Genomic DNA, 22,318 nt, shown 5'->3' with positions numbered 1-22,318 from the left:
CTCTTATCTCCAATAAACCACCAGAAAACTGCAAGTGGTGCTGTGGCTCAAGTTGTAGAGCACTTGCTTTGAGCTGAAGGGTTGAGGAACGGTGCCCAAGCCCAGAATTCAAGCCCCATAATCACCACCACCACCACCAACAACAACCACAACAACCACAAAAGTGTAGAAGTGTTTTTCCTTGGGCAGTGCTGCATCTGGGGTCAGCATGACTGAGGTCTTGTCGGACTATAAAACCCCAGCACTCAGAACAAGACACAAGAGCTCAATGTCAAGTGAACTATTATGTAGAATTGATCCAGAATAATGTATCTTATAAAATATGGCATTCCTGAAAATAGTCTGATAAATGTATTTTGGAACTGAAACTGATAGTGGTTTGTACTAAAGAAAATTCATATATATTCCATTGTAATAAAAAGAACCTGATTTCACTTGTCTTTGCATTGTATAAATACAGCACACTCTACATCTTAAGGGCTGCTATGTGACCAAAACATGAAAGAATCCTCAGCAGAATTACCAAAGTGGGAGGATTTAACCTATATATGTCACAGAAACATCCATCTTCCAGTAGCCCACTTCATTTATTAAGCACCTATTTAACAAGGAAAATATAGGCATAATCATATAACAGATGTTAGATTTTATGACAAGCTTCCATCTACTTCTTACTGTTTTAACCGATACAGGTTCACTGATCAAAGATACAATTACTTGTACAGGGTTATTGATATAAAACAATAATAGTCTATAATGAATTAAAAATTATTAGATGAATCTAGAGCTATATCTCTACCAAACACAAACAACCTCTAATCAGACTGAAGATTTTGAATGAACTCTTCTATTTTATAAACTATAGGGCCATAAGATTGGTTGCTCTTTGGAAAGAATCTCTTAGTCCTATTTTCCTTGACATTGTATGGAGCCCAGCCCTCACTTCAATAACCAGGCTAATTGAATAACATCATCCCTGCATGAACAGGTGTTTGCCTTGCTCACATCCAGCACTTCCCCCAGTTCGTCATTAGCTTTACACATGGTTTTCACCTCAGCTCACAATTGCCAGAACCTCCATTGCCTGCAGCACTTGTGTATACATTTGGGCCCCTGTTATCTTTACAGCCTATCATCCCCTATACATATTCTCTTCTCCGACCAGGTCAGAATGCATATCAATTTCCCCTACTATTCCCTTCCTATGTATTCTTAATGATTCTCTTATTTTTGTATGTGTCCTTTCCATGGAATTCACTAGTGACCATCCTCTTTTGACTTCTTCCTCCGCATCTAAACTTCCGTTCTCTCAAGTGGCTGTCTATGTGTTATAGAGTAGGAGCTATGTAACTGAACATTGATTTACATGTCATCATATCTTTCACCCTGTAGTTATAGCATTTGCAAAATCTCTAGGAAAACAAGGTAGCCTTTTTATTTTATGAGCATATAGATATTTTATGAATAAATATTTTCCCAGAAATATGTGGCTGATTTGATCTGACTATAGTTTAACCACAATTGAATATTCAAACCTTAAAATCTTAAACTAAAAAAATTAAGTGGGAGTGGTGGCACATGTCTGAAATCTGTAATGTAGAACCCGAACACTCAGGAGACAAAGGTAAGAAGACTGCTCGTATAAGGGGCTGCCTCAGCTGCACAGTGAAATGTGGGACACCCCACAAAGGAGGGAGAAAACAAAACAAACCAAAACCCACAAAAAATCAAATTAATATGAATTTCAACAATCCTTCTGAATTTAGGGTGCTATATGTTTGCAGAGTAGGCAAGGAGTCATTGAAATATGGGGATATTCACATATGAATGTAATTGTGTAGCAAGAGCTTTTGAAAAAAAATATGCAATTCCAAGACGAACAGCCTTTGCTAAGTTCAAGCCCAAGAAGGTGAGTTATTCAGATGATATGCACGCATTAGAAAAAAAAATCTGAGTAGATCACCATGAATATTAAACAGAACATTGATAATGTATGCCTCACTGATTTGAATCTTTAGGAAGATGATTTAAGCATAGTAAAATCTATGTTTATGCATGCTATTCTTTAATGAACTGAATAAAAATATGTGACAGATTAAAGACACTTTCAATGTGAAGACTAAAACCCTTCATTTTACTTACCTATGATTCCTTTGAGTTTGATTTTCTTGGGTGGAAAAGAAAAAGCTTTAGTGAGGTTCCATTTTCCAAATAAATTCAGTATACCATTACATTTCCTCAACTAACAAAGATGGTTGAAATATTTCCTGTCTTTTGTATCTTACCTATGTCAATCAAATGGTTTCTTTTCTTTTTCAAGTATTTCTTACCTATGTTGTTATAGTTAGTCCCTTTGAGATAAATAAGTTAGTATCTACATTTTTGTAGATGAAGGTAATATATGTGTATGTTTTATTTACTTATGGAGATCTATGGCAGTTCAGATAGGAATACAACTTTTAAACTGACTTTGAGGTCATTAGAATCTAAGGAATGAGAATAAGAAAAAGCAAAAAACGTTGTTATTAAAATACTGGCACAAGTATTGCAATCACAAAGCAGGCAGAAAAGAATATTTCTGCTCCAAAATACCAATCTCAAGTCTCCTCCCACTACCACTTCTCAAAACTCATGTATAGCCAGGGCCTGATAACCCAAGCAACATGTAGAAAAGAAACCTGGTTTAGAACCTGGCAGTCTGAGTCCATCTTATTTAAAACAGGGCATGGCTCAGGGAGCCAAGAAAGATGAGATGGTCAACAGGAACCAGTTATGCCCAGGATGGCATCTGTCCCTGCCACCCAGGTGCCTGAAGGACTAACTTCTGCCAGGAGTGACTCTAGCATCTGCTGACAGTCCCCAAACTGAAAGGTGGGGATTTTGAGTCCAGGCAGAGATATGACTTCCTCTAATATCTGTAGGCCATGAGATACAATGATTTTTGTTGTTGTTGATGATATTTTGTTTTGTTTTCTTTTTTATGGTACAATGTTTTATAATGATCAAATACTACTTAGAATACAGTAGAAGAAACCAAGTCTCTATGGTGCCACATGGTGCTACCAGTAAATAAAAAGGGTTCAAGAAGTGAGAAGGTCATATTGATATTTATTTTAAAACTTCTTAGTGTCCTTGAGCCTAGAATGAGATATAAAAAAGAAGGAAGATAGGTAAATAAAGCATAGATTGATTGATCGATAAATAGATACTACATACAAACATACTTGTGCATAGATAGATAGATAGATAGATAGATAGATAGATAGATAGATAGATAGATAGATAGATACCTAAGAGTGGTTGATTGATGGATGGATGGAGAGATGATAGGTAGATGATAGGCAGATAGAGACAGAGATAAAGACAGCTAGATGATGATGATGATGATGATGATGATGATGATGACAAATATATAGATAGAAGATTGACAGAGACATAGATAGTAAATAGATGACAGGTACATGAAAGTGATAAATAAATGATAGGTGATAGGTAGATTATGCATAGATAATGCATGTGTATATATGTATATATGTGTGTGTGCATAAATACACATTTCATAGATAGATAGATTCATAGATAGGATAGAACTAATGTAATGGCTGCAGAAAGCCACTTAATGGTATAGTAGGTAGTCACTATTCATCAGGCCCTGGGTTTAACCATCAGCACAAAGAAAAAACACACACAAAGTTTTGCTTTTCTTTTCAAAGTGATTTTATTTTCCTGTTTTTCATTAGTATATATTAATTACCTAAGTGGGGGTTCATTGTGATATCTTGTGTATTCCACTTCAAAATTCCTGTTGGATGTGCATAGGTGAATCACATTGCATCCTCAGTCCTCAGCTTTGGAAACTATGAATGCAGGAAACGACTGCTTCAGAGACAACTATGGCTTGTTTCATTTGGAAGGTCAAGCCTCTGTCTGTACATTTGAGTGAACAGTTACCAGGGTAGAACATATCACCATCACCGCTTCCCAGTGATTAGAAGGATGGCTTGTAGTATGTTCATTTAATTATTGGAAAGCATTTGGAGTTCAAGCAAGAAGAATATCAGAATCTTGCAATATATGGCTAATCTCCTTACGGGAAGAGTTGTTCACCCTGAACTATCATTAATGCCTCTATTAAGAAATACTATGAGTCTAGAGATTATTTATGAGAAACCACAGAAAGCTTTGAGCAGGCAAATATAAATCTGCTCACATTCCCTCATCAATTTTATTATTGTCACTTAGTAAATGGATCTCCAGTTAATGATTTTTCTAATGTGTTATTAAAAGTGTTCCCATTACAATCCAAATAAATGGCAACTGATGTCAGATTTGCATTGTATGTGTATTTGAAAATGTATTCAATTATGATAATTGCTAGTATTTCAAGTGGTGCCCTAAGCTACTATGTTTTCTGATGTGTCATTTAAAATATCCTTTTTAAAGCCACAAGTCTCTTTGTTCGCTCCTTAAGCTGATCTTCAGAATAAATTCCTTGATCCAATTCTTTGGTTGATATTCTTTTGTGAAAGAAATACAAATGTCCTGATGGTTTTTATGTTGTTCTGTTGACAATCATGGTAGATATTTACTTCCTCTTTTTAAAAAATAAAAACAATATCTAGCAATCCAAATGCACTAGAGCATTTCCCAGTGATTATACCAATAAAACCAGAAGATAGCTAAGAATAAACAACATTGGCTTGTTACAGTGTTCGCATCTTCTAACCTAGTTCTGAAAAGAATACTACCGAAAAGAATACTATATATAGAAAAGTATAATTCCAAAGGTTTCCATTTTATTTGAGTCCTATATTTTTCCATAACTTGTGTTCTTTCCTTGTCTTTAGAATTTCCCAAAGTTTTCCACTTTCTTCAACCAATTGAAAACATGACATCCTGAATATGTTCAGTAGGACTCAAATTTTCACCCTCACTACGTGTGTGTGTATGTGTGTGTGTGTGTGTGTTTTAAGGAGTTTCACCCTCTATCATTTGTTAATGAAACTGGAAAAAGAGAAAATGAAAGAGAGAAAAATTAATCTGTCTCTGTAAACAAATGGATGGTCCCTAAGTTATGCAGCCATCTTCTTTGCAACAGATGAACTGTGACACATGGGCCCTGTAGCTACCCATCATTTACGCTTTGAGAAAGTCTCAGCTTCTATCTGTGTGTTACATAATGTCAAGGAAGGAAAGCTTTCCAGTACAAATGAACAATGACCCTATTCATTGCCATTGTGATAGACTCAATTTTAAAGTTATTTATCATAACTGTAAAAAAGAATAGCAACTATATAAATCAATGGGAATACAAAAAGTGCAAGCAGAATGCTAACCCAAAATTTAGCTGCGACTAGTCCTTCAGTTTAAGTTCCGCAAATGAAAAGTATTACTCATCCAAAAAAAACTATTAAAACACGTTCAGGATCTTGGCATAAGTGTGTGCTATCACCATTACATCTCCTTATGTTTCCCATTCTCAGTAGATTTTCTCCCCTTCAATTGTTGCCACTTCATGTGTTTCTCTTCCTTCTTTCTCTTACTAGAATATATAGAATTCAGGGGCTGATTAGTATTTTTTTTCTCTTCCTGAGATTTGATGCAAATGCATCTTTGGGGACAGAAGCAATTACTGTCAAGGAAAGCAAATGATTTTCACTCTCGTCACTATATTCTCTTGTATTTTGGTCTCAGATGACCTTCCATGCCATGTGATGCATTTCTACATAACATATACACAAAGTCTCTAGACAAAATTCAACTCGCTGGGTAACTAGGAACTCAAATGTTCCTTTTTGTAGCATGATTTTAAAGAAAAGTAAAAATTATTTTCGAGATCAAAAGAGAAACTGAAATATCTTTTGGAACTATCTGCTTATGTCGGCCTCAGCATTGAAGCCACACACTCATCTGGAAAGGAGGCAGAAATATTGGAGTATACGTACAAATTTAGTTGATAAGTATGTATTACCATGTGAATACCAGATGCTACAGTGGTTATAAGATGGAGTAAAAGTTAAGTATTCACTCACATGAACTAGATGTAATGGAGAAAATAGATACTGTTTAACTCTTCTGACAGTAGGAGACTGCTAATGCTAGGAGCATTCTCACATCGACCTGTGCTAAGGTGAGAGAATACATAGGAGCTAGAAGGGACCAAGTGAATCAGGGAGGGATTTCATGACAGAAGGAAGTCATGCTTAACTTTGATGCAGGGGATGCATAAAGGTTCATCAGATTAATATTGGGAAGTTCTAATAGCAGGAAATGAAAATTTGTGAGGGAACATACTAAGTTAAAAGAAAACAAAAATGAAAAGTTAGTTTGGTTAAAGCAGAAGCTAAGAGTATCAACAAAGGTGGTAGACTACACATTGCTTCAAGAAGCCTTTATAGACTATTTGTGTTAAATTATAGGTGGATTGGGAAGCAAGGGAGTGTTTTAAGTATGAAAGGATAACATACTCCTAAGTGCTCTCCCCAAGTCTTTCTGGGGTTGAGTAGAGAGCAGATTTGGGGACACTAGAAAAGGGGAAGAGATCAGAGAGTAGGTTTAGGGATTCAGCGGACAGAAAATACATACTTGTTGGAAAGTAGAAAGAGTTACACTAAATACTATAAAACAAGAGGAACAGGGCCAAGAAGCATAAGGTGATAGAGGAGTTAACTCTTTTTTTTAAGAGTTGTTTTTGGGGGGGTCTGGTCATGGGGCCTGAACTCTGGGCCTGGGCATTGTCCCTCAGCTCTTCAGCTCAAGGCTAGCACTCTACCATTTGAGTCACAGTGCCACTTCCAGCTTTTTTCTTTTTTCTTATGTGGTGCTCAGGAATCGAGCATGCAAGGCAAGCTCTCTACCACTGAGCCACCTTCCCAGCGCCGAAGAGTTAATTCTTTTGAAGTACCTGGGGTTTTGTTTGTTTGTTTTGTTTTGTTGGTCATGGGGCTTGAACTCCAGACCTGGATGCTGTCCCTCAGCTCTTCAGCTCAAAGTGAGCACGCTATCACTTGAGCTACAGTACCACTTTCAGTTTTTTGGTGGTTTACTGGAAATAAGAGTCTCATGGACTTTCTTGCACAGGCTGGCTTTGAACCGCAATTCTCAGATCTCAGGATCCTGAGTAGCTAGGATTACAGGCATGATCCATCAGTGCCTGGCTGTACCTATTTGTTTTTAACAGGAGAGAATTGTATATGCTTGGGTCTTATAAGGTTGGGTCTTATCAAATGACTTTTAGGTAGGTTCATTCTCTCATGTCAAAAACAAGTAGTCAATAACAGAGTCGTTCATTTATAATATTCTATGTATTTTTATTTTCACTAAGTACTTGTACAAAGAGGTTACACTTCCTTATGTCAGACTGAGTATGAATGTTGATCAACACCAGCCCTTCCCTCATTCTCCCCAATTTTCCTTCTTCCATTCCTACCCTCAAGTTACATAGTTCAAGCTTTATGTAATGTATAATGAAGTCATGACTGCATCTTTCTCACCCTCTTTCAAGGAATTTGAACTGTCATTAACAAAATCACAAATGATGTTCCATATTGACAATATGTAGCACAGTTTTTCTGCAGTGGGATTATTTTTCTTTTACTAATTTATTTACTCACTTATTTCACTACCTTTTGGGTTTTCCAGAGCTACTATTAGGCACATCTAGGTAAAACAGGATTATTTTTATTGTGAAAATACTGTACAGAGGCGTTACAATTACATGGGCAAGATAATGAGTACATTTCTTATCACGCATTGTTGCCTCTTCTTTTGTTTCCCCTTCCCATCCCTTCCCATTTGCCTCCCCCCACCCCTCCTACCAGATCCTCCTCCCCACCCCCCCCCCCCACACCAAAGTTGTAAAGTTCATTTTTCAACATAACAACTTGTATATCTCATTGTTGCAATGGGTCCACCTGTATCCCTATTTAAACCATTTTTTTTCCCTTCCCCTTCACAAATTATACATCATCAAATACAGTGAAAGCAGGGGTTATACCATGGGGGAGGGACATACAAAGCAACAAAGAAATAATCTTATAAATGTGTTAGAAACAATCATTTGAAAGAAAAAAACATTTGAAGATGTATCTTGGGGTTCCCTAACATCAACTTGTCTGACCTTTTCTGCTTGACTCAGACATACTAGTTGTTGCAAATAAGGGAAACCATTGGACCTGTGTTTCTTTTGTCCTGGCTTACTTAATATAATTTTTTCCAAGTCTTTCCATTTCCTAACAAATGGGGCAATGTCATTCTTTCTGATGGAGGCATAGAATTCCATTGTGTGTATATACCACATTTCCTTGATTCATTCATCTACTGAGGGGCATCTGGGTTGGTTCCATATCTTAGCTATGGTAAATAATGCTGAAATATAGTTGTGCTGGTAGCTTTAGTGTGTCTTGTTTGTGGTCATTTGGGTAAATGCCCAAAAGTAGGATTGCTGGGTCATAGGGGAGCTCTATGTGAAGTCTTTTGAGGAACCTTCATACTGCTTTCCAAAGTGGTTGAACAAGTTTACACTCCCACCAACAATGCAGTAAGGTTCCCTTCTGTCCACATCCCCTCCAGCATCTGTTGTTATTAGAGTTCTTGATTTTAGCCATTCTAACTGGGGTAAGGTAGTATCACAATGTTGTTTTGATTTGCATTTCTTTTATGACTAGGGAGGTTGGGCATTTCTTCATGTGTCTATTGGCCATCCTTTTCTCTTCAGAGAAGTTTAATTCCTAGGTATTTTATTTTGGTGGGGCTATTACAAATGGAGTTGCTTTCCTAATTTCAGCCACACTTTTCTCATTGTTGGCATACAGAAAAGCCATTGATTTTTGAGGGTTAATTTTATACCCTGCTACTTTGCCAAAGTTTTGAATCAGCTTGAGTAATTTGGGAGTGGAGTCTATGGGATTCTTTAAATACAAGATCATGTCATCTGCAAAGAGGGAGAGTAAAACACGATTTTGTCTCAAGGAACTTCACTCTAAGAAATATACATAATTGAGCAATATATAAATATCCTTGTTCATTGTCTTAGAGGACTCAACACTGTTTTTGTATGTTCTATAGCATTTAGGAGTGTGTAGCTTTTAGTAACAAACAAAACTAATAGAATGAAAGATTCTGTTTTCCACACTTAAGAGAATTCTGGAATGACTCAGATCTGGCAGCTTGATAATGTCATCAGGGACTCTGTAATCTGCATTGCTGTATCAGCCATCTGTGGTCCATGACTTCTGTTATGCTCCTTGTCTCATGGCAGCCTCTCCTCTGTCTTGCATCTGCTTTCCACAGAGGAAGAATGCAATGCACAAAGAGTAGAGTGTACAAAGACATGCACTAACTATATTTTCTAACTTTACAAGTTCCAGTGGCATCCTTCCTCAACAATTTCTACTTAAATCTTTTTGTCTGAACATGTCATATGGTATTGTTTGATGCAAACCACTGTGGGAATGGAGCCAATTTGATATAGACATATTAATATCTTCAACAACCTCAGAGCTCTGTAAAGACATTGAATAGACAACTATAACCAGCAAGCATGCATCATGTGATATTGTTTTCACTAGGTTATTTTCTAAATAAATACTAGTAATAAAATATTTTGTATAAATAATTACTAATATTTATTTTTATGCATTTATATTGTTATTAAAAAGGTGATATACACAGGGCTTACAGTTATATGACAGGTAAGGAGTACATTTTTTGGAAATAAGATCACTCCTTTCCTTTCTCTCTCCCAGATTTTCCCTCCCATTCCCAGCCCCAAAGGATGTATAGCTCATTTTCAACATGGTATATAGTGATTATCACTGCTGCATTTGTTCATGTTTTATCCAACCATTTCTGTGTCTCCCCCTTACCCTCCCAAAGACAGATAAAGGAACAAACACGACAGAAGGAAAAGGAAAAAAAACACAAAGAATTCTATATGAAATATTAACAAATGACAAAATATTGAAATATATAAGATTAGATCATATATTATAATTCCTTTAATAATGTCAATAGTTTAATCAGAAAATGTTTATATTTATGAAATATATATATATATAAATATCTTTGTATATATAAATGTTTTTTCAGTTGTGATTTATATTCCTTAATTATAACTTTTGTTTTTCTTTAGGTTTGATAAATTAAGAAATTATACTAGAAATGCATTACAAAGGGGAGACATGGCAGGAGCCATTCTACTCTAATTTGAGCATAGTGATTTACAATTGAACATATGTTCATTTTTATCAATAAAATAAATAAAAATTCTGATCAGAAATAATCTTCTAAAAGGAAGCTTTTATTTAAAATTGCTGTGTAACTGACTTTATTCCCAACAACTTTTAAATAACATTTCCATTTATTCCTAGAAATTTAAATTTCTAAAAAGCTTATGATCAATTTTTCATGATTTCCTATGACTGAAATATTTTTCTTGCATATATCAAGGAATGTCAGAATCTTGAAAGCTTCTAGAATTACAAATGAGATAAAACTTCAAAGCAGCAATTGGTTTCATAAGTACCTTAATTAAGAGAATGTTACACTTACATTTATATGTATATAAACAACAGACACAAATAATACATGAATAGAGACAAACTTTCCCCTTGCCACTGACATTTTACAGTATAGTACAAGTTTCAGCAAAAGACTGATTCTTTATGATACCAAGGGCTTAAGTTTACTTTTTTAATTTAAATTTATTGTCAAAGTGATGTACAGAGGGGATACAGTTACATATATAAGGCAGTGAGTACATTTCTTGTGGAACTTGTTACCCTCTCCCACTGACCTCCTCCCTGAACCGCCCTCTCCCTCCCCCTCCCCACCGCCAAGGTATACAGTTTATTTCCAACATAGTGTCTTGTGAGTATTGTTGTTGCATTGCTTTGCCCTTTGTCCTTTGTCTCACCATTTTGTTGTAGCTCTTCACTACAATGAATTTCCAAAGATGCTGCCTCTGCATGGAGATCTGTATCCAGATTACCGATAACTTCCTCTAGTGAAGCTCTCGGTAATTATTTCTAATTATCTCTAAGGAAGGCTAGCAGAATCTGGAGGACAAGTGAGAGGATGCTAACACAGCTTAAAAAATGAGGGCATATTTGGTGAGTTTGCAGGCCAGAGGTAGGGTAATCAGCAGTGGCTGATTGGCAATTTTTTGACTAAATACTCCTGACCTTTCTAGAGCGAGCTTGGAGATGTTGATGTATTCAGAGCAGAGAATGCAGTGTATCCACATTGTGGAGAAGAATAGATTTTAGTGTCAAGATATTGGATCAAATCCTATATCTGTGAAAACTTACTAAGCACTCACTAATCTTTGTTTAATTGTGTCTCTGTGAGGATTGTATGTTGTGTGTGTTTGTGTGCAAAATTGGCATGAGGATTGTGAAAGAACATAATAATGATATAATATAATAGACTATGAACATATATGCTCAATTGCATATTCTGTCTGACAGTCCTAAATGTAACTTTTAATGCTGATGTTTCCCAAAGGTTTATCTTCCTTAAAGTGCTCTCCCAAATTTCACATTGTTATCTCCAGTTGCCTACTTCAAACATCTTCAATTGAATACTCCAATTATTATATCCTAAACCAAACCTATGAATTAATGCATGTTACCACAAATTTCTCCCACAAGCCATAATGAATATATCTTTCTATTTACCCAGAAAAAAATCTTTGTGCCATCTTGATTCCTTTATATTTCCTATATTATGACTAATACGTGTGATTAACTGTTGTTTAAATAACACCCCACATCATAACACTCAACAGTCCCATTGCTATTTCCATAGAGAAGCTCCCATTCCATTTCAGCTGGTTAGGATAACAGGCTTCTAATGTTTGTATTGTCTCCCTTGCTCTTACCCATATGTACCAAAGCTTGCATTTGAAGATCAGCTAGTGGGATCTCTGAATGCACATAACAAGGTCATGTCACAATGCTGCTGTGTCCTAGATACCTCAGGGCCTTCTCACATCAGTCAGTGCAGATACATATCAGTACTGTCCAAATTATTCTCAACCATTTGATTTCCATGTTATACCTTTGACTTTCTCTGTTTCTGCTTTACCTGGGACTCATGGTCCTGCAGACCTACTTCCTGTAGCAGGAAGGGCTAGTACAGATAACTTGCTAGAGATTGATCCTAATATTCAACCCTTGAAGCCAGGACTATTTCCTGTGGATAGTCTGCATTACCTTAGATGCATGCACAGAGCTCTTTCTCCTGCCTTACATCTCTGTTCAGGGCCCATCTCAGTGATTCTTCTCTATCCTACTTAAATATGCACCTCTCTCCCATTCCATCTCCTCCCTTCCTATCTATCCCTCTTCCCAATTCATTTTTCTTCATAGAACTGATAAGCATCTGAGTTAAACTACACTCTACTTAATGACTTGTTTATTTACTTGGCTTGGGACATGGCTGGCATTCAGTAAATGCTATTACAAATGGCTCTGTAAATACAAGCAATTAAAAGTAAATTTTAATTCAGTCCCCTCTCTGCTTACTTTATCTATGAAATAATAGAGGAAAAAGGTCTATTTTATTTTCCCTGCTTAGCCATGGGAGTAGTAGTTGGCAGTAAAATTATGAAGTAAATCTTTTCATTTTTAAACTAAACTTTTAGGCTCATTAAATTTTATTTCATGAGAAAGAACTAGGATTATGTCCAATATACATAGATAAAATATAACCATTATGTCATGAAATCTCTGAACCTTTCTAGCTAGTTATGGGTATTTCATGTTTAGTAAATTTTATGCACCTGTATCCACATTGACAAGGCATACTGTTCTTAAAATTGACCAGCAACTCTGAAAAGTGTTTTTTTTTAGTTTTTTTTTTTTTTTTGGGGGGGGGGTCCGGTCATGGGGCCTGAACTCTGGGCCTGGGCACTGTCCCTCAGCTCTTCAGCTCAAGGCTAGCACTCTATCACTTGAGCCACAGCGCCACTTCCAGCTTTTTTCTTTTTGCTTATGTGGTGCTGAGGAATCGAACCCAGGGCCTCAGGCATGCAAGACAAGTTCTCTACCACTGAGCCACCTTCCCAGCCCATAAGTGTTATTCTTAATGGGTAACATAATTGTGTTGGAACACAAAGCCATCTGAATTTCTGATTTACCATCACAATAAAACAAGAAATCTTTCCTAAATGACCATCAATATCTAATTGATTAATTCTAATAGAACTAAATCAACCTTCAAAAACAATTAGGTAAATCTGATAGTGCTGTGAATAAAAGGCCCAGAGGTATAAAAAAAATTCACAGAGCAATATAAATTGTATTTATAAGAAAGATGACACAATTGTGTTAAATAACCCATTCTACATAGTCTTCACACAATGGCATGCCTGTGTTAAGCACTTTTACTGTTTTCCTGACTTCATTTATTATTACGATCTAGGTATTGCCGTTTTGCTATACCTTGGCTTTTGTTCCAAAAGTCTGAAATAATAGAAGAGCCTGGATCCATTTCACATGAAACTCTTCATGTCTCTGTATTGTTTGCCAGAAAAAATTAACTCATAGAATGGTGGAAAGAATATGGAATATGTACTATCACCTCTGAAACCATGAACCAAAATAAATATTTTCAAAGCCTTATGTAAGGTGTATATACCGAGTTCCTGTCCATACTTCCTTTTTTCCTAGGTGATTTTTAATAGTTGTTCAAGACATTGCTATATGACATCTCTCTAGTTAAATATAATTCAAGTCACTCACTTTTCACCGAAAAATAGACAGGCATTTATTTTGCTATTTTTTTAAAATTTTCCACAGTCTGCTTTCTGAAATTCTCTTTCTCTCTCATACTTATACACACATATATATATATGATGCCCCTCAATCAGAAGCTAAATTCAGCCAATTTATTTAGAAATATGTGTCATTTAGCTACTCTGATGTTTGCTTGCGAAACTCAAGTCTGTATTGAAATGGGACAAGAGGGATGAGGCTCAGCAGTGAACGAGGAGTACACTGTGTAACACACCCATCACCTACTTCCCCTTCCATGGATCAAACCTTGGCAGGAGTGATTATGGAAATCAACAGCAGTAACTTTCTGATTCAGCACAGGGAGTAGTTCATTCCTTGGATTCTCATGCTAGAGTCTGTACTTTTATTTTTTTAACCTGTTCTTAGAACACTGTGGGATAATCCAAAGTTTCATTTCTTAGTTTACCTCTTTCCTCTCGTGTTTTATTATAGGCAGATATTATCTGCTACATGGAAATTTACTAAGCTATATCATTTTATTTTTATATTTTGTTAATTGAATGTTACCACAGGCATTCATTTTACTAAACTTTCCACTTTAATGCATTAGAATTCATTGCACATCCAATTCATCCAAATCACAAAAGGTCTTTTTTCTCTTTTTTTTCTCTTCTCTTTCTCTTTCTCCATCCCACCTTCCCTTCTTTACTCCCTCCCTTCTTTTTCCCGGATTTTCTCCTTTTCTCTTTTCCTCTGTCTTCTAACTTCCTTCTCTCTTCCTCCCTCCCTCCCCTCTTTCCTCTTTCCCTTGTGCTTTCCATCCTCACAGCCATTCAAGATCTGTAAGGCTTCTACAATAATCTCTTCAATCTATTCTTGTTGTACCTGCCATCGAGTTCCACCGTCTATGCCATATGTTTTGAAAGACGAAAGAAAATTTCATTTTAATATTTTGGTAGTTTACTCATTGTTCTGAAAAATACATGGCAGGAGCAATTTAAGTGAGAGAAAGATTGATTTTGGCTCACAGTTCCAGAGGTTAGTTGACTCTGTTGTTTCTAGGCTTATGCTGTGGCAAAGCATGGGAGGATAGAGTAGGTCAGAGCTATGTGCTGCCTGGCAGCCATGAAACAGAGAAAGGCAGGGTTGTAGGACAAGACATAGCTCATATGCCAATGACCTGCTCTCTCAAACTATGCCTTACCCTTGACAATTCCCATCAATTTCCACCAATGCCATTAAATTATAAATCAATTAGTGTGTGAATCCAATGATTAGGTCAGAGTACTCTTACTCTGATCACCTCTCAATAATTAGATCCACCAACTCGAGACCAAGACTTCAAGCCTTTTAGCGGGACACATTTTATGTCAAAAGCACAACACAGCTGGTAAATGTTTATGCTGACGTAAAATGAATAATGAGCTCAGCTATCAAATTCAGGTAAGGTTTCTTTAAAGAGGCAAAATCTGTGAGGAGGCACTGGAGTTGTTTTGAGGAGTTAGAAGAATCATAATTCTCTAAGAACCTGGAATTGTGATGCTGGAGAGATTCTAGCTCACCGCTCATATGCTCTTGCTCACTGCTCAATGCTCTTATTCATCACAATGCCCCTGTGATGTCCTGCAGAGAATTCATAATCAATACTTGGTGGATGATGGGAAAGCTGGGGGGTGGGGAACCAAAATAAATCTCCTCTGCTGAATAGTTTGGCACAGAATCAGCATAGAGTATTCTCTTTTGTGACTCTTGAATACTCTTTAGTACACTATCTCTAGGTAAATATTATGAAATAATTCTAGATCATGTATGTTTTCTGGCTTAACCTACACTAAGGAATTAAACAAAGAATTGAGGCTCCAGGATTGAAAATCAAAATATAACCAATGCCAAATACCCACAGAAAATATAGACTATTCAGTTCGACTTCCCAAGTTCCTCTAATGGAATAATTTCATTGAACATTATTTCTGCCACATCACACTGGAATGCACTTTGGTACAGTTCTACTTCAATTGCTTTCCCTTGAGTATTGCAAAGTTTCCCCTGGAAAATGAGAAAACCAAGTGATGGGAAAATTTCACAGTGTATGGCTGACCGATAGATTTTTTTTTAAAATGCTGGTAGTGAAACAAGCTGCCTGAGAGTTCAGCCAGAGTAGACAAGAGCAGTGGCTGCGGCAGCTAAATAATTTTTAAAATTTCTCATAGCAGTTATATCATTGTATAATCAACTATTCTTAAAATTAGTCATTAAGAGAGCAGGTAATTCTGAGGGACCTCACTAGGAACACCCAGGTATCATGTTTGCTCTCCGATGATGGGCACTCATCACCTGCACTTTCCTGTCCTCCTGGCTGACTTTTTCTTGAACCTTTCTCTCTGCTATTTGAGCATTTGTTTCTATATTTCTTTGTTTTTATAAAGCCAATTCTCCTTACAAATAAATATCTAACTTTTCTTTTACAATAAAGAAATGTCAGTGGCTATCAAAGAATAGGGAATAAATAATTTATGTGTAAATATTTGCAGCAACAGGGAAGTTTGAAAAAAATGAACCTATCTTTGGCCTACTTTTCTTGTGAATTATATGGGAATGTATAGGCACCTTTGAAAGATTAGGATTTGGCATCTTGGTGTGTGTGTGTGTGTGTGTGTGTGTGTGTGTGTGTGTGTGTGTGTGTGTGTGTGTGTGTGTGTGTGTAGTGTGCACAAGGTTCCAGCTTAACAGTAGGAACATAAAGACATTCAGAATGCACTCTAAATGGGGAACTCATCAGTTGCAATAAACCTCACAATATTCTTTGAAATGATTTCATAGTCTGAAATGCTGCCAACATAATACTTTTCACTCTCTGTCTTTCTCTATATAGTACTGGGTTTGAATTTGGGGCGTTGTGTTTGCTAGGCAGGTGGCTCAACACTGGAAATACTATTTAATTTGGTTTAGATGGCAATTATATTTCCAGAAATTCTAAATTATGTCTTTGTGCATGGGAAAATAGGAATCAATACTGTTTTCCTTTATGTTATAATGTTAAGAGCATTAATTTCTCAGCAGAAAATACCAGACTTTAAGGACAGTGCATTGACTGAACAGTGGCCCAATAAAAATGCTAGATAAAACATGTAGATAAAAGAATGAATGGTGTGAAAATCCCTTATAAGATTCTCTCAATATAAGCTTTGGAAGTGCCTACTCAGCCCCTGAAGAGTGTTTAATTTAGAATCTTCTCCCAACTACCACACTGAGAGAAATAAAAGATCACATCATAATAGGTCAAGAAGGGTTACAAGAAATTCAGGGAGTAGTCAGAGATTACAGGAAAGGAAATTAAGTATTCAACATATGAGCAAACACTAATGGATTTGAATCTGCATATATATTACTTATAAACTTTATAAAGAGATTACTTAGCCTTTCTCCCTTCTTTTCAAAATTGTACTTATATTATCTGTAAGAAATTGTTCAAAAGAATTATCTTTCACTAAATCAGCTTATAGGTACAATACATTTTGGTAGGCTGGGAAGGTAGCTCAGTGGTAGAGTGCTTGCCTTGCATGCATGAAGCCCTGGGTTCGATTCCTTAGCACCACATAAGCAGAAAAAGCCGGAAGTGGCACTGTGGCTCAAGTGGTAGTGTGCTAGCCTAGAGCTGAAGACCTGAGGGACAACACCCAGGCCCAAAGTTCAAGCCCCACTATCAACAAAACAAAAACAAACAATAAATATATTAATAAAAGCTCAGTACAATTCATCTTGGTTGATGTCACCTCTGTCATCATTTCCTTCCATCCCTCCAAAACCACGCCTTCCCTCCAAATTTCTTAATTCAATAGGATATGCCTTGAATATTATGACTACAGTCTCCTTACTTCTTTCCTTTATTCATCTGTGTGTGTGCCTTTCCTTGATCTCTGCTGCTTACCTTCCAACTGCTAGTTCCCTGGTATTTATTTGATGGACTGTCAGTCATGCACTCATTCATATTTAAATAATAACATTTGTGTACAATTTTGTGCAACCGCCCCTGTGTTTACTTGTACATTTATCAATTAGTGCTAGCCTCCCTTATAAGAAAGAACATGTGTCCTTTATCTCTTTTGGCCAGAATTACTCCACTTAGTATAATTTTTAACAGGTCCATTCATTTATTTGCAAATAATATAATATCCTTACATTCATCTTGTAGCTACCAAGATTTTAGTGAACTTTCCATGTTGAATTTGTCAGGAGTCAGGGTAGTTGAAGGATAGGGTCTCACATGTGCAGGGGGTTTTCTGAATGTCTTGACTCTTTCACATTTTTCTGGAAGCTAGATCTATGGTACACAGAGACAGGGAATAATGAATAGGTATCCCAGCATGTTTTAAATGTCTACTTTTTCACTTTTGTTAATATCCTATTATATAAAGCAAGAGACATGCTTCCTAAGAAAATCTATATTTAGAGCCCTAGAAACTCTGATATTGAAATATAGGGAAGAATGTAAATATGTCAGCTTAATACAACCAACCAACCAACCATAGGCTGATCCCTCAATCCTTCCTACCATTTACTGTTGTACCCTCAAATTTATTGAAGGGTAGAAATATTACAGGTATTTCAAAAGGCTTCGCATTATTATTCCATTTTGTTTTTACAGCCTTGCAGGTAAATATTTTCTATTTCTAAAAGATAAGGGTGATAAAAGGTAATGTATTTTGACTTAGTGCATTTGGCCTTAAACTTGTTAGCTTCATGTTTCTGAAGTTAAGATGGACAGAATAGATATATAAAAGCATCAGTGATGAGAAAAAAAAAAGGCTACTGTTTAAATAGCAACTAACTCCTGGCTGTGTTAATAAATTTGAAAGAACATTGAATGTCCCAAAGTTAACTATTCTTTTGTTTTTCTTTAAAGGTCTAAATTCTGCACTCTTAAGCTATTTTTGAAATACCTGCAACTTTATTTTTCCCCATTATAGAATTACAAAGAAAACTGTAGAGTTAATGTTTCACTTCACTGCCCAAAGATTTCCGTGCACTCTTCAAAAACAGCTAAAGGGAATTTGCCAAACTTTCTCATGCTTTCACTGGTATTGCCTTTCGATGCAGGGTTTTCACTGGTGCTGTTAGAAATAATGTTTTCCTACCTACGGGAAATAGAAAAGGGAAGAAATTCTGTTAAAGTTATTTAAAACACAAAATAAACTGATTACTTCCTAAAGTAAAACAACCAGTTCATAATGGCCTCTAGAGGGCGCTGGTGCAAAGGTTATCACTTGAACCTAGAACTCCAATGTCTCCTTAGACAAAGCAATGGGACCCTATTTAACCAGGCCCTTTAAACAATAAAAAAAAAATGAACAAGCTAAAACACGTAAGTACATACAATGAAAGAAAGAAGACAGCTCTTCTGAAGTCAAAGCAGTATCTGAGGAGCTCTCTGCCATTGAGATCAACATCAGTACTTATACACTTGACGGACTTAATCTCAACACTAAATAGCATCTGCTTAAAAAGACCTTGAGTCATACTTACAAAAAAAAAATGTATTGGGCACTTGTGGCTTATGCCTGCTGAGAAGGCTGAGATCTGAGAATGACAATTTGAAGCCAGCCTGAGAAGACAAATCCTAGAAATTCTTATCTCTAATTAATCAGCAAAAACCTGGAAGTGTATATGAGGCTCAGCTGGTAGAGCTCCAGACTTGAGTGAAAGAAAAATGAAACTAATTGAGAATTTAACACCCTGAATCTAAGCCTCCCATGGCACTGGCACTATAACTAACTAACCAACTAACTAATAAGTAGTAATATTAGGCATTGATTGATGCCTAATCAAGCAGTTTATATCCCACACAGCCACATCCACTCAAAATCCATTACAAAGAAACAAGTCTTTCTCCAGTACCATAAACCCAAGGTACCACTCCAGGCTCAGAACTCATACTAAAAGCCAACAAGATTATCCACATGCTAATTTCATGTTGAATATACATTCTAATACTGTTTAGAATTCTCTTGCATGCAAATAGTGGAATAAATCTGATTCTTTTAACCAATGAAACAGATTAATAAACATGGGTACATAATATTTTGCTTTCAGTGTTAGCCAGCAGTGAACAAACTTAGTCATCTTTTGGACCCTTCAAAAAAGAAATAAAAAATATGTTCTTACTTCAAGCCTAAGACACATAGACAGAGTCAGGCTCCCAATATAATTTTCTTGTCAATATCGACCTACCTGTCAGTGTTTATTCTTGATCTTCAGGCACTATGAAGATGAACTGGAAACTGGAGCTCCCCTTCAGTTCTAAGCTGATCAGAGCAAACACAGACACAAGAAATCTTTCATCCCTTCAAGCATCACATCTCTAGAGATTCTTTCATCTTAGAGAGATCTTACATCTCATCCTAAGGCTTTTGTTCTTCAAATCAGAAACAAAGTTTCACTTACTCTACCTATCAACTCAGTCCATATGTTCTTGGTTTGATAGATGTGAGGAGACAATTGTCTGCACTGTAACATTTTTAAAAAATAATTTTTACAATTTCAAATACTGGTCAGATTAAATTTTAGCTCTCTTGAAACTTGAGCATTTACTTTCTTTTATTTATTTTTTTGTCTCGGTATGAACGTTTAGGCTGAAACTCAGGACATGCGTGTTGTCTCTGAGCTTTTTTGTTCACAGTTAGCTCCCTCCCACTAGGCACAGCTCTACTTCCAGCTTTTTGGTGGTTAACTGGAGATAAGAGTCTGGTGGAGTTTCCTGGCCTGGTTGGCTTTAAACCATGTTCCACAGGTCTCAGTCTCCTGAATAGATAGAATTATATTACATGTGTGAGCCACTGATACCCAGCTAACTTACATTTTGATAATGTTCAAACTAAAAGGAATAATTATTTCCTATATAGTTCAATTGGTTTTAAATAAATATTTTTATAATATAGTTTCTCAATGGAGGAGGGAAAATGACTACCAGGTATTTTTGACTTTATCTGTGGAATGTGTGTGTGTGTGTGTGTGTGTGTGTGTGTGTGTGTGTGACATGTAGGAGTAAATTATCTATGGCGAGAATCTAGGGGTCCTGCTAAATAAACTTTTATCTAAAAGAGAGCCCCTCACAACACAGAATTCTTGATTTCAAATGTTAATATCAGAAATCTTAGTATAAACAAAAGATGGAGAAAAGCAAATTTCTAACTTCAGTGTCAGACTCTAAAGCTAAGTTATAGATTTACATATAGGAAGCAAGCATAGAAAATATTGAACTGAAAAATTATGTAAAATCTATTTCAAAGGTAATTAGAATAAGAAGTTTTTTCTCATTTATTGATTATTATCCAAACTGAAGTTAGTAATAGGATCCAGAGAGATAGAGATGAAGTAGACATAACAGTAAATGGATTATGAACTACTGTTCAGTAGCGCATGGCTGATAGTGGAGGAAAGGGTGGAAAGATAAGAGAAATACCTCTTCTTTCTCCCCATTTTTTGTTTTTTTTCTGTTGTAGAAATAATAATCAATACATGCTAAAAACCACAAATATGGAAATGTGCATGAGTAAAGTCAGGAAGAATCTGCCATATTGAGGGAATTACATGTAGTATCTATCTTAACAGTTCTGTTGGAAAGTGAGGCTTAAAGAAGATGTTATTTATTCAGAGGTGCAGCTAAGCCTTGGGTTAACAGGTCTTGTCCTTAAATTTCTGGATTTTCTTTGTCTATTCTAATTTACCACATGTCTATCATATCCCTGCTATAATTGTCTACATTTAAATTTCTAATCATGTCACCTATCTTTTCCTGGATTCCACCTGGATGACTCTTTCCTGTAAGCCCTTTCTGTAAATTTCAAGTGGCTCTCAGGATGCTTCTGGTACTGCCCCAGCCATGAGTCCATCTACTGTGTCCTCGTATAGGTGTATGAGAATATAGGCTCTTAGGTACTTAGACTCTAAGGAAATGACATGATATCTAAAAACTGGTACATAGAATATAATATATTCTTCATATGTGATTACCTGAATGAATTTCTGCATGAGCTCTTCCTAAATATTTCAGAGAGTATATAAATATATTTTATAAAATTAACCCACAATAAATTATTCCTGTTCACTATTCCAGTATTGTACTCTAGCTGGATGTACTAGGAAGGGGTTAGAGTTATGCATCTTTATCACAGTTGATAAGGGTCTTTATCTAATTACAATTGCAGTTGTGATTAGATTCTGCAGGATCTCTGATGGGAATATTCATTCAAGAGATCTTATCCTTAACCCAAATCTGTTTTCCTTCCTTGTTAATATAGGATGCCCCCAATGGAACATTTCAGAAATATTCCTATCAGTACAATGTTCATCATCTATCGTCTCTGACTCTCTACTTCATTTTGAGTCTCCATCTCAAACCCACGTATCTGTTTATAAAGGAAAAGATGATTTGAAGTATTTGCTTCAAACCTTCCTTCCCTAAAACCAGTACTTACTTTTTTCTCAATATAATTATCCTCCAGTCTCTATTTGATAAGAGAAACACACAATTACCTAGGTGCCAACCACCACTAAAAAGATATATGTCTCACTAATTAAAA

The sequence above is a fragment of the Dipodomys spectabilis genome, unplaced genomic scaffold (genome assembly GCF_019054845.1).
Source record: "Dipodomys spectabilis isolate Male_0828 unplaced genomic scaffold, ASM1905484v1 ptg000098l, whole genome shotgun sequence".
Classification (NCBI taxonomy): domain Eukaryota; kingdom Metazoa; phylum Chordata; class Mammalia; order Rodentia; family Heteromyidae; genus Dipodomys; species Dipodomys spectabilis.
Note: the sequence above shows the minus strand (reverse complement) of the source record.